This window comes from Uloborus diversus, chromosome 9 (genome assembly GCF_026930045.1).
Source record: "Uloborus diversus isolate 005 chromosome 9, Udiv.v.3.1, whole genome shotgun sequence".
NCBI classification, from domain to species: Eukaryota; Metazoa; Arthropoda; class Arachnida; order Araneae; family Uloboridae; genus Uloborus; species Uloborus diversus.
Genome location: NC_072739.1, coordinates 92,496,554 through 92,506,587, shown reverse-complemented (window position 1 = coordinate 92,506,587; position 10,034 = coordinate 92,496,554).

The window sequence follows — 10,034 nt, the reverse complement described above, 5'->3', positions numbered from 1 at the left end:
CCTCTAGCTCTCTAGGGACCAAACTCGGCTTAAAGCTACATATGCTTGACCTTTTGCAAAAATGTGCGAACTTAAGTCAAAGGTGACCCCCTCCTTAAGGTAATTGCGCACCCCCATATACCAAAAACCCTCTCAAATTGGAACCCCCCTCCCCCCCAAAAGTGGGGAAAATATCGCTCAAAACAGCCCACACCCCCCCACCCCTAAAAATTTCAATGGCGCAGTCTGCGCCATAATCCCCCCCCCCTAGGTGGGCACCCCTGCTTAAGTCACCCACAGCTGTATAAACGGGTGGAGTGAAAAAAAAAAAAAAGACTCCCATTTGACTTTGAATTTTAAGTAATTACGATGATTTTTCACCAAACTGGCGAAAATGGAATGATTAAATAGAATTGCCTCTTATTTGAAACTTTTGAGTGTTTGAAATTATCGCTTAAAATGAATGTAAAACAAAGTCACCAAAAACTAAACACTGATGGTTCTGCGTTGAGCTTCAACCACCTTTAAAAAAAAATAAATAAATAAAAATGGGATATTTCTGGAACAAAGAGGCCAAAGAGTGAGAGAGAGAGAGTTTGGCTGAAATTTTTCTGACACAAGGGTACATTTATATCTATTATCTGTTCATATCAGAAGTCAAATAAAGAATGATCTTTAAAACACCTTTTAGGGAACTGTCTGCGATTAAGTAAATGAACTTTTTTCTTATAGTAAAATGAGAAAGATATGTTGTTTTAAGTCTTCTTGGAAAGGATTACGAGCCTACCTGTTTGATAAAGATATATTGCCTGCATTAATCGTTTGATTGCTGAAGAATTTTCTTGTGCTATAAATGCGGAGTAAAATGCGTATATTGTAAAATAGTAGAAGCCTCTATCTTCAAAATACGCATTTACTCTACTTTTTACACAAAAGGTAATTTTTAACAAAACAAATATTTTTTTGCGCACTTACCACAAAAGACATTTTCTTCACAAATTTCATAAATTCCTTATTTACGTAGAGCGCAAATAAAGTTGCGGGGATAAATTCTGCGCTGATTTTTTTTTTTTTTTTCAGCGTAAACTTAACAGTGCAAAACTTTCACCCACGAAACCTTTTTATAAAAATCAATTTTTGATACTTCCTGTGGTTCTTGGGTTGCTAGCTATTCTTTCCTTTCTCGACAATAAAGCTGGAAGTAAATTGTAGAATAATGTAGTGTGAAAATTATAGCAACAAACAACAGCGTGATCTCACTTCTATGCATTTTTAACTCAACACAAGATCAGAACGATAGCTCTTCCTCGGACTCTAATTAATGATAAAGAAACTAAACATCAAAATATTTTATACACTCGCATATGCTCTATGTAATGCTTTCATCACGTTCAATCAATCTTTCCGATCAAAAGCTTCTGATTAAAAGAACGCTTTCAAATTATTTCATCTGAAGACATTGTATTCATAAGTAGAGTTTTTTCAGCATGACTTCAGGGCTATCATTCTCAATAGAAGCCCTAAAACCGGCGCTTTGCAATGACAGACTAAATTATTTAAATGTAAAATGTGTCAGGAAGTACGCAAATATTTTAATGATAAGAGTATCGGATATGCGAGAGACAAATAAATAAAAAAGGAGCAAAATTTGATTGCAACCGCTTGAACTTTAACTTTTTTGACTTTATCAGAAACGGGCATATTAAAACTCCGCCATTACAATATTTTTTTTCGCGAACCACCGGTTAGGAACCGCTGTTCTAGTTGGTTGTCTCTCTCTTTTTAAGTAGTTCATTTAGTTTGAAATATTTCAAACCATTAAAGTTATTACTTCAAATATAAATGAAGGCGCTGTTTTTACATATAAACAACTTGAAAGTAGAAAAACACAATTAAAAGTCAAAGTGTAGCATGGGATGATGACTCCGATAGATCGGCATCAATTCTTCTCAAAGCTGCTTTAAGGGGAGCAGCTAAATACTTTTTAAAAAAAATTTTATTTTTATATATTTTGAAACTCCATTTCAATACCTTTTTAATGATACAAATTTCTTGATCGTGCTCATATTAAAAGTAAGTTAAAAAGAGCTTTAAAAAAATGTAAACCTATTTTGATGAGGTATGATTTTCCCCTTTAAATTGCAATATCTCGAAATGGTATTTTTGAAACTAAATGTTCCTTTTTCTCAGAAACTAAATTGTGTTAGGCTTTGAAATTTTTACCACCTATTCCATACATCTAATTGCATATACTGAAGTAAATTTTCTCATATTCGAAAAATAGTTTTTTATAAAGCTGATTTCGTGTTGCAAAATGGCATTTTTTGAAAAAAATACAGTGACTTACACATTAGATATTTTTTTTTTAAAAAACTAACCTTTCTTTCTGGAACATTTTACTTCAGTATAGAGAAAAGAGTCTACTTAAGGTACAGAAAAAATTCATAATTGTATCTTTAATATATTTTCAGGAAAAGGTACATGAGCCTGTGCAAATAAACATTGACAGTATAGGGGGTACTGACTCCCCTTAAAAAATATATGAGTTTTGAAGGATCTCATCTTTAGTAATTAGTATGCTGTTCAGTTTCAGTCTTCTTCATAGGCGTCGGAACCAGGGGAGCTGGGGGAGCTTGAGCTCCCCCTGGAATATATCAAACCGGCTCAGCTCCCCCGAAAAATTCTAGCACTGCAGCTTATTGCCGTACATTGATTTCCTCAAACCTGATTTCAAAAATGTGATCTGCCTTATCTAGGAATTTTGGAATTTCCACCCAATAAGCAACAAAATCAGGGGGCAGATGGAGTGGTCAGCGCACTTGAATTCACTTTTACCCTTTTTTTTTTACTGTTAAAACATCTCTTGATTCCAGAAATACGGAAAAGTGGGCTCTACCCCGCGGCCTGCGAAAATCAGTACCAGTACCAATATGGATTTGCTCTCCACCTTGAGCTCGTGTTTCGGCTTTCGAGAGCGGCATTGCAGTTCAGTTCATATTCTTATTAATTTTGCATGCGGTTTATTTGTCCAATGCGGTGGCGAATCCAGAATTTTGTTCTGGGGACGGCTGAAGTAGTTAAAATTCTTGCTGAGGTCTCCTTGTCATTACCAAAGTTAATTGATGTAAACGAAAGTGTTCTGTATCATTATCTGCTATCTAGGGGTGTTAATGACTAATGAATCTTTCTGAGTTACATTTGAAATTATCTAAAATTTGGTATTCACTGTTAAAATTCTAAATTTCAAATGTATATTCAAAGTTTTATCATTTGTTTAGACATATTTGTTATGCAATTTGAAGGCAAAATTTTCAATTCTTGTCAAGGATGCAAAACAATTACGCTGACACAAGGTGATGTAAATGAAATAGAAGAAAGAAAAGCTGAAAGATGTTAAACGAATAGTGAAAAACAGCGAGAAAGAAGACAAAATTTTAAGAATTGATATTAAACACGAAAATTAAAGAGAGAGAAAAAAGAAAAACAAGTAGCTATTATATCTACACTTTTTTCTCCTTTCCTTCTTTCAGTGGAAAAATGTATTAATATTTGGAACAGGTAGGGAAAAAGTTAAGAAATTTGAAGGGAAATTTCGGAAAACTAACACTACTGTTACTATCGCAAATTTGTGTATCAACCTTACGAAGAGCGAAAACAAATTAATTGATAAAGATAGAATGGATGTAGGAAATTATATATATATATTTTTAAACATTAAGATGCATAGACAGAGGGTGAAAGAATTTATTTCTGGTATGGGGGTGGCTGCAGCCTCATAGCTGCCCCCCCCCCTCTCCCCCTGGATTCGCTATTAGTCCAATGATCACAAAAGACATGACTGAAAAAAGGTTACTAAGATTGTTTGTACTTGTTCAAATAATGTTGAACTTGTTCAAATAATTTCAACTCTCCAAAAACTTACAGTGACTCCCAAAAGTATTCGTACACTTACGATTTTCAATGAAATACATTATCAATTCGTTAAAATCAATATTTTGGAACGGATATTTAATTATAAGATCTATGATTTATTTTTTAACAAAACTACATGAAAATTGTTAATAACATAATAAAACTTGATTTTTAAGAAATCAGTAATCAAAAAATGCCAGAAACTTGATCTCACAAAAGTCTTAGTACACTTTGAAAAAATGTCAAAAAACTAGTAAATAATCTAACTTAAGTTATTATTTAGTAGAATATCATGCAGTATCAGCAACAGCTTTTTAAACGTCTGGGAATAGATTTCATTGTTTTTTTTTTCTTTCTTTCTTTCTTTCTTTCTTTTTTTTTTTTTTTTTTTTTTGAACAATTTCTGAGTAAGTGTTCAGCCGCACATCGAGTCTTACTGTTTCTAATTCGTTTTCCGTTTCATGAGTTTAAATCTGGCGATTTAGGAGATATTTCTAAGCTTAATGACAATATTTGAGGCACCAAACGCAAACGTGTGCTTCTGATCGTTATCTTGATTTAAAAAAACGAAGTTATTTCCGATTGCCAAATTTGGGCTTTTTCATCACTCAAAGGTGTATTTTTCATCATTTTTTTAAGTGTAAATCTCTGATCACGCTTTGTTAACTTTATATTTGACATTTTCTTATACCTTGTTTTCGATCCGATTCTTGTCTTTAAAGCATTTTATCAAGCACTTCACTATAGAATGGTATAAATTAACTAATTTAGAGACATTTCAAACCAATTTACGGCTACTGAGAGAGAAAAAACATCAAATTTCGAATAGTGTTTTTGGTTTATGCGCATTGCTGCCATTTTAAAATAATAAGCAGAATATTAGGGCATAAATAAACAAAAAATTAAAGCCAAATGACTTTACAGTGTGTCATCACAATGCAAAAATAATAAAAAAACAACTTATGATAACTTTAATGATGAATTTATTCGAAAATATTTCAGTGTGCGATGACTTTTGTGGCGTATTTTTTCTCTGACCCTTCGTCTTTTGACAAATTTCAAAAATAAAATCTGGCAATATTTTGGAAAAAACTACTGGGTTTTATTCAGAATGGCATAGGAATGGTGTGAAAAAAAAAAAAGGACTTCATATTCGAATTCAGTTTTGCGTTATTTTGATTTTACTACAAAATTTCAAGGTGTACGAACACTTTTGGTAGCTACTGTATCTCATTTTAAGTTATCTGATCCCTCAGATTATACTTTACGAAGTTACAGTTATTCTTGTTTTTTGAGCAATCACGATTGCTTATTGCTTTCATTTGACTGTTTTGATGTGCTATCATTTTATTTTCCCGCCAGCACCCTCTGCAGCACCACGGTCGACCGGCCTCACGATGCTGCTCCTCTAGCGAAAACCATGTCCAGGTAGCGTCAATATCCTACACTTACACGCATACATACACGCACGTACAAACAAACACATACACACACACATACATACACCTACACACATACACAAACACATACACACGCATACATACGGACATATACACACACACCTACACACAACTACCCACACACTCATGCCTGCACACAGACACAAACACATATGCCTACACACACACATACACATCCCCCCCCATCACAAACACTCATACACACAACTACCCACACACTCATACCTGCACACAGACACAAACACACGCGCCTACATACACACACACGCGCCTACATACACACACACACACACACACACACACACACACACACACACACACACTCGTGATTGGGAAAAAAATAATAATAATTTGAATTCCAAATGTCAAAATTCAATTTATTTATTTTTTTTTTTTGCTTTCTCAAAATTACGATTTTTTGTATCACTTACAGATATATTTTTATGCCAAAATTGTTACCTTTCATCTATTATTGCAGAAAAAAAGCCAACAAGCCAACAATATTTTATAGTTTCTATCAAAGACTCAAAGACTTTTAACTAAAAATTTATCTGAACAATATAATATATAGCGAACAATTCATTTTAACACATATCCAACGTTCTGTTTTCCCGCCCTCCTGTTTCATCTATTCCCCTTTTTCTAGTTCTCAGAAAATAAGAAAGTCTTCTAAATGCTTCGCTGTCGAAGCCTCCCCTTTCCTCCAAAATTATTACAGAGCGCCTCAAATTTTGTTTTCAAGGCTCAATTCCCTGAAAATTTCCGGAAGAGAGTCCTTTGAATGCCTTGCCCTCCATCAACAAGGGAGATTATGTAATATTCCGTTTTTGGGACTTCAATTTCAAAAAAATTGCTGGACCCCTGACGCCAACAAATATGATCCACAGTCGCGTTTTTCAGCAACTACAATTTCGAAAAAATTAAGAAGAAAACTCTGAACCTTTTCTGATTACATCATTGAAAAACGCTCTCTATTAGGACTTCAATTTTGAAAAATTTCCAGAATAGAGCCCTAGTACAGCCTTTTCCCCTGCCATCATTGAAGGTTGTCTACAATTACGTTTTTAGGACTTCCAATTCGAAATATTGGGACGGAGATGTAAATCGTTCGAAAAATCGATCGAGGACAATCCTTCGAGTCATATTTTCACTAAAGGCAACAAATATGGTATATAATCGCGTTTTAAGACATTAATTTCGAAAATTTTTCTGGGAATTTATATTTGGGGTATTCGAACCTTTTCTCCCCTTAACATTATCAAAGATCACCTATAAGTTCGATTTTAGAACAAGAATTTTGAAAATTTTCCAGGAGAGACCCCGAAACACCTCTATTTCTACGTGCTCATTTTCAAGTACTAACCGACTTCTTTTCAAAACCAGAAGTTTAATCACCTCATTCTCTCCATAAACAATTGTATATATACAATATTCAATAAGAGATGGAAGCTTCGAAGCCAATTTTTTATGGGGAAAAACGTTTCAAAGCCTCCCTCCCCCGCACCCCCCCCCCCTCAAAAAATTATTTTCTGGTTGCGCCTCTGCTTCTGCCCCTTAGATTCCAGACACTTCTTATACTGTGTCCCATGAGCTCCCCCTACTTCTACAAAGTTCCTACGCCTCTGGTCTTCTTGTCCGAAGAAAGGTTTTTTTTCATTGTAAAGGGCCCAAAGAAGGGCTCCTAGGCTAGTAAGAGGACTTTTATATTTAGATAATGGTGCCAGACTTAAAAGCCTTAATATATACAGTTGGCTCTCTGTTTAACGACGCTCTATTTAACGATTTTCTCTATTTAACGACGGCTTTTCACGGTCCCAGGTGGCCCACTATAGTGTTAAAAGCATTCTACTTAAGAACGATTTTTTGTGGTCCCTTGAAAGTCGTTAAACAGAGAGCCAACTATAGCGTGGAGCTAAGGAGAGTCAGATGGGACATGATTCAGAATTTATCATGAAATTTATAAATATGAAAGATGTTAATGAGTTTTAAATTTTTGCATGGAAAGCCGGAAATGGGGTCATTGTTTTAAGCTATTTAAATCTCGGGCTAATCTGGAAATTAGGAAAAATTATTTTAGTAGGGTTTTGGGCACTTGGAACAGTTTACCAAAAGCAGCTGTAATGAGTAAGGGAGTAGATAGTTTTAAGAGGGCCATTGATCTTCATTAGGGACTAACTGACCTAGGACCAGCCAAGCTGGGCCCTGTTGCTGGTCTGGTCGTCTGGTTGCCTGTTGCTGGTCGTCACATTTGTATTTGAATAATTGCCAAAGAAGATTCCTCCAAAGAAATCGGTTGTCGCAAAATCAGAAGAAAAAGAAGAAAAATACTCATTAACTTGAAAAGAAAAATGAGGAATAGCACTTTTCAAAAGAAAATTCTGTACTTTGACAGTCGAAGGAGCAATATTTTTATTCAAATTAAGGAATGAAAAAATAAAGCTAGAAAGACAACTGAAGATCAAATTGTTTTACTCTCATAACTTAAATCAAAGTATGGTATCCTTGTAAGTCTTGTGTCTGGTAGTTCTCATAACATTAAAATACGCATATTAACTTTTTGAAAGAAAATTATTGATATTTTTAAGCTGTAGGTTAAGTGCAAACAGTTGTCAATACAGGTTTTAAAAGTATTGTCATAAGGAAAATTGACATTTCTAATTGGACATTCTTTGCAATGGTTTATTTATTAATTTCATACAAATGAATTACAATTACGCCATTTACTCCAACATTTGAATGGAAATAACCGCTGGGCCAAAAGGATACGGTTTAGAAATTGGGGGAAAAACTAGAGTCCTTTGACGATATGGCTGCAGTAAACTTTTAAAAAGTAGATGTATCTTTGGCAGAGGTTGCCCCCTGATGAACTTCGTACAGATCAATGGTATATCTACAAAATGCAGAATGGATTTCTAAACGAAAATGTTTCATTCTGCTCTTGTTAAGAAGGACTACAGTAATTGTAGAAGGTTAACGGCAACAGACAGAGCTTTTCGGATTCGAGAAAATGCCCATCAGACAACGCGAAAGTTTCAACAGAATATGTTGTGAGAGTTGTAATATTAGATCTAAATTATCACGTCAGATTGGAAGTGAATAATTTTTCAATTTACAGTTAATAAAATTACGTAGACATTCCAAGAAAACATTCTGCTGTTAATGCTGGCCAACAATATAAAACGTGCGAGAGAGATGGGCCTTCAACAGCTTTAAAAGGAAAAAATGGCTAAACTCGATGACTATGTTTAAGAATTCAAGATTCCGTACAATAAATAACTATTTGATTTTAATTGACTAGAATTCAGTTGCACTTATAAAATTTGACGCTCATCTCATTTACGATGCCAAAGAAAAACCTTGACTTAAAATTGCGGTTTTTTCTTTTTTCCTTTCAAGGTTGTTTATATGCAAAAACAGTGTCTTCATTTACATTTGAAGTAATAATTTTAATGGTTTGAAATAATTCAAACTAAATGAAATACTTTAAAAGAGAAAGACAACCAACTAGAACAAAGAACGCAATGGATACCAATAAACGCAATAAGAAAGTGCGCTGGTAGAGCATGTGCGATTAGCGCGATTAATACTCGTTTGAAAGCAATTTCGCAATCGCCTAGGTCAACGGTTCCCAAACTTTTTAGGCCATTGAACCCTTAGTGCTTTGCCTTTACTTCAAGGAACCCCATCATTGTGTATGACTTAGCGACAAAATATTAACGGTCTGAGAGTCAAATGATAATGATAAAAAAACACTTGAGTGTTTCTTCTACATAAAAGAAACTATTCATCAAGTGAACATTTTCGTATTTTGACCGATTAACGCGTTTTAAGGTGTGCTGAACGCTGAACCTATTTTGATCATTTTTGGAAATTTATCTGTGAAATAAGATCTAGCTCTAACAGTGCAATTATAACTGCCTTTGCAATAAATTATATTAATAGAATTAATGAAGAACGAAATCTGCTCATTGTATTACTGATAATGGCTGTAAATTCTGGCTTAATGTCGAAAAGTTGAGTACGTACAACAGTAGCAGAATACAATGTACCGTATTCCCCCGCATTATCCGGCATGCTGGAAAAAAATGAGGTTGACCAGCTTGCCAGAAATTTGAATTTTCCGGCATGCCGGATAATTCGAGGTTTATTTTGCAGAAAAACAAAAGCAAAATTCCACATTTAGTTCTAAGTAGAAAGTAAACTAAAAAAAGTAAATAAACCCTAAAAGTAACCTTCTTTCTAAAAAAAAAAAAATGTGTATTGCATATAATATGTGCTTGTTATTTATGGTAGGTCATTATTAATGGATTTAATTATATGCCAATAAAGTAATCGATTCAGAAACAATCATTGTTACTGCTATTTATTCATAATTTTTTTAAATGAATTGTTTAGGTTCATTTTAGAGAGGTAAGTTTAATTTTTATTTATTGAATAGCTATATGGTAAATTATATAGCATTGGTTTAGGGGCGGTAACTTACTGTTAAAATGTTTGCTTACTTAGTTTTAATTTAGTTTTGATAAAATTATTCATTAGTAAACAATAGTTTTCTTGTTAAAATAACAAATGACATTGTTAGTAAAGATATTTTCAAAATTAAACTGTTTATTAATACTAATAAGATATGATAGAACTTGTAGGGGAGACCGGGGCAAGATGACGAGCCGGGCAAGATGACGA